The sequence below is a fragment of the Taudactylus pleione genome, unplaced genomic scaffold, assembly GCF_031769625.1.
Source record: "Taudactylus pleione unplaced genomic scaffold, aTauple2 ptg000399l, whole genome shotgun sequence".
Taxonomy (NCBI): domain Eukaryota; kingdom Metazoa; phylum Chordata; class Amphibia; order Anura; family Myobatrachidae; genus Taudactylus; species Taudactylus pleione.
In genome coordinates, this window is record NW_028284801.1 from 4,823,751 (window position 1) to 4,828,405 (window position 4,655).

At 45.2% G+C, this 4,655-nt stretch overlaps 1 pseudogene; it reads left to right on the forward strand.

Moving 5' to 3' along the window:
• Positions 1-328: 328 nt before the first annotated feature.
• Positions 329-1,276, forward strand: LOC148506642 (uncharacterized; annotated as a pseudogene).
• Positions 1,277-4,655: the final 3,379 nt, after the last annotated feature.

Below are 4,655 nucleotides of genomic sequence, written 5' to 3' on the forward strand. Positions count from 1 at the left end.
TTTGAAGATCATTGCACTGACCCATGAGAGGCTTTTGATTGAAGTTTACAAAAAGTTTTTAACCAATTGAAATATTATACATTTGGTAAGATAGGTCTGTGACGATGACTGTCACATCATCACTACTTTTAGGTTCATATTGCATGTAATGAAACTATTGTATAATAGGTATTTTTTCTTCCAGCTTTAACATATTTATATCTTTTGTAAATTTTTTATTTATCACTTCCTATTGTAGAAATGAAAGAGGACTGTATGGAGAAAACCAGTTCTATCACATCATTAGGCACTAGCAGTGAACAGTCAATGCCTAATAGAGACTCTATGGATGGATGTGAAACACATGAAGAATCTTCCCAGATTGAAACTCATTGCCCATTCACTCGTGATTAACAATGGGAAATGCTGTAAGGGGGACACAAATACAACAAATGTTTGTAACAGAATTATAGCTAAGTATATGTGTGTGCTGTGTGGCAAAATGTTTTATAGGAAACCAGATTTTACTGTGCACCAGAGAACGCACACACGGGAGAGGCCATATGTATGCACCGTATGTGGGAAAAAATGTACTCAAAGTTCTAGTCTCGTCAGGCACCTCAGGGTTCACTCAGAATAAGTAAATTTTATGTGTACAGAGTGTGGAAAAAGCTTCAGCCAAAATTCACACCTTATTACCCACCAGAGAATCCACACAGGGGAAAAGGCCTTACAGCTGTACTGAATGTGGAAAATGCTTCAGTGGAAGCTCCAATCAAGTAAAACAAGTCCACACAGGAGAAAAAACTTGGCACTGCCCAGGATGCGGAAAGAGCTTTACCTGTAGCTCAGAGCTACGTGTACACATTTTAGGGTTCACCTTATAGATGCTTTGAATGTGGGAAGAGATTTACACAGAGTTCCAGCCTTGTTGTCCATTGGAGAGTTCATACCTTAGAGAAGTTGTTTTCATGCACCATTTGTGGGAAACGTTTTAGCCACAATTCTCTTCTTAAAAAACATGAAAAGACTTACACAGAAGAGAGGCCATATGTTTGCCTTGAGTGTGGAATGCTTTACCCACAGCTCAGCACTTGTAAGACACCAGAGGGTCCATACAGCAGAAAGGCCCTATACCTGCACTGAATGTGGGAAGAGTTTTAAAGATAAATCAAGCCTTGTAAAGCATACTCGAGTCCATAGCATAACACAGAGCTACACATGCGCCAACTGTGGCAAAACGGTCCATGATGGTAAAAGTCTTTTAGATCACCTCGGGACTCACATTTTGGAATAAGACATAACAAAGTAAGCTATATAACTGTGTGCAAGTGTACCTAGAAGAATGTATGCTGTTTTGAAGGCAAAGGGCGGTCACACCAAATATTGATTTGATTAAACTCCCTATCGATATATGTGAGCATATAATTATTAGGGTCTCCAAATCTTGCACCATTGCATTTTACAAAAAAGGGGCCCAGCCAGTAAGCCAGTGCCGCTGACCCCAGTAGGGTAAAAATCAGCCATACAATGATGCAGATTGCACCCGTAATTAATTGCCGTGAATTTAACCACCATCCTGACGCTCCTTCCCGCCGCCCAAAAAATATTGACAATTAGGGAAGGAGGGAGGGTAAGTCCAAGAAAAAAAAGAGGCAGAGCCCTGCCTAACATTGACTAATTAAACCCAAAACTCCTCCCCCAGCTGTGACCCTACTCATCTCAATAGGCTGACATGAATACCATATTAACCCTATTACAACAGCTACACTGCCTCTATCTATGCTCCCAAATATCTAGTGGTTTAAACTTGTTCCTGTACATAAAGTACACTCTCTCCTTATAAACTCCCTATCGATATATGTGAGCATAAATTACATCATTGTACTTATATACCAAACTTAACAAATAAGTTATCTAAGATAAAGACACGGACCACTTTTTGCTATAAAAAACTTGATCAGCCTTTATTTATAATATTAATCTCAAAAAATACTGGTGGCGGAAAGAAGGAGCGGCATAAGACAGATATGGCCAAATCCACTTAAAATGCAATTCGACTTATCCTCCACCACGCTTGCAGGGCCAATTGCCCTTTAAGCAAGCAAACAATTATTAGGGCCTCCAAATCTTGCAGCATTGCATTTTACAAAAAAGGGGCCCGGCCAGTAAGCCAGTGCCGCTGACCCCAGTAGGGTAAAAATCAGCCATACAATGATGCAGATTACACCCGTAATTAATTGCCGTGAATTTAACCACCATCCTGACGCTCCTTCCCGCCATGCCCGACTGCACCTCCAAAAGACGGGCCCGCCACCAGCCTACACTAAACCAACCAGAACTCTAAAAATGCTCTCCAAAAACAAATAGGTCCCTTCCTCCGTAAGGTGGACCCCATCAGCGCGAAAAAGGTGAGAGTCCCTAAAACAAATCAATGAATGGACTACCACCGTACCTCCTAAGGCCAAAACATGCTTAGAGACCAGAGAATTGATCTTACGTCTGGCTTTACCAACCACAAACCATATGGGGAGAAGATCCAATTGAGCTCCTGAAAAAACAAAATATTGAAATGTCGATATAATGACAGACAAAAATGTATATGCTAACGGGAGTACAATTATGCATCCTAGTGCAAAGACAGAATTTGAAGATAGAAAGAAAAAGAGGGGGGGGGCAAAATCTCTCAGGGCCCCCACTGAGAACGGTGACGAGCGGTAAAAGAAAAAATTCAAGTTATAGCATAATATAGACAAGAATTAAACCATTGTACATATGATGACAAAGCATTTAATTACGAATATAGTGCTTATAGGCATCAGATTTCCAACGCCCCAGAGCTTTGATCTCTGATACTGATCATCCCGCGCGGGCAGTGGCAGTAGCCGCCCCAATTCTAAAGGAATGGGAACCATACACCCCGCGATGCAAACCGAGGGAATGTATGCAATGCTGAAGCAAGCTGCGAAATTGATACACTGTCATTGGCGAACCATCTCCATGTATCAACCAGGCACCACGGACCTTGGGGCGAAGGGCCACATACTCTCTAGCTAATGCCACGGGGCAAATGCGTACATCAGCGCACGATGCTAATGACACGCATCGGCCTCGGCCCATCTGGTTTGTTTTAGACCGATGAATCTTGCAAAGAAGCAAGCGTGTGACAGGAGCATCGAAGGGGGGGCACGACGAGAGGCCGTGACCAGCTCCATGAAAGGCCATCGCAAAAGCGAGCCGGAAAGGCGCAGTTTCGTATGAAGAAACACAAACACATGATAAAACATTAACAAATTGAACAAGCAATGCTAACGTAACCGGCCTCCTGGTTCCTCAGGTGACAGGACCATCCTAGCCCAGCCCTTCACTGCCCTTTGTACAAGAAATCCCCATGCCCATGCAAGCGCAAGAAAAAAGAAACCCCCGCAATGACTCTGGACACCACCGCCCCGGACTTACCGGAGGAATGAAAGGCCTCATATGAAGGACAAAAGTACCTGGTAAACCATCTTACCTCTGTCACGCTTACGTGACAAAAATGACTCCCACTGGTCCCAGGCCGCCTGATAAGACCTCAAAGTGCCGGTGGCAAGGGAGTGCTGCACTAACCCCTCCATTCTGGACATATAACCTGCCAACAATGAGGGGGGCAAAGGTCACCAGTAGCAGCAGCTGTGGGGGAGAGCTGTCTAAACCTTTCCCACTGAAAACGCGACAGAGCGTCCGCTATGGAATTATCTACCCCTGGGACATGCCGTGCCTTTTAGCACAGCGCAAAACCAGCTGTGCTAAAAGCCTGACAACTGGCAAGGATGTGGATCTCTGGTGATTAATGGCGTGTACCACCCCCAGGTTATCACACCAAAAAATTACGTGCCGGTTGCTAAGCCGGTCACCCCATAACTCTAGCGCAACAATTATGGGAAAAAGCTCCAGCAATAAAAAACTATTGGTCAACGACCCCGCAACCCAAGATGCAGGCCACGGGGAAGCAGACCAAGAACCCTCCAGCTAAGCCCCGAAACCAGTGGACCCCGCCGCGTCAGTGAAAAGTTGGATCTGAACACAGGCCGCAGGAGGGGCCAGCCAGGTGCTAACGCCATTATATTCTTCCAAGAATGTGTCCCAAACCCGGAGGACATCCTTATGAAGTGATGAGGATTTCGCACACCTACCGTTGCCCTTTCCAATTTCCAACGGGATAATTCTGCAAGCGAAATTAAAAAGCCCCAACGATTGCCCTTGGCGCAAGGTAACCTTACCCAGCGACAAAGCAAGTGTGATAGCATCCTGAAGCTTTGCAACCTTCTCTGCAGGCAGGCGACAGCTACAGGCTGTCATATCTATCTCGATGCCAAGGTACGACAAACGAGTACAAGGTCCCTCCGTTTTATCGGATGCAATGGGAACCCCAAACTCTGAAAACAAAGCCTGCAGAGAAAACATAAGCTCCGAGCATCGGGGAGAACCAGCCGGCCCTATACAGAGGAAATCATCAAGGTAATGGGCTACCCCGGACTCGCCCGTGCCTGCGCAAATGCACCAGTGTAAAAATGAACTAAATGCCTCAAACTAAGCGCAGGACACCGAGCATCCCACAGGAAGACACTTGTCGACGTAAAATCCATCCCCCAACCGAAAGCCCATGAACCGAAACGAGTCGGGATGGAAAGGCA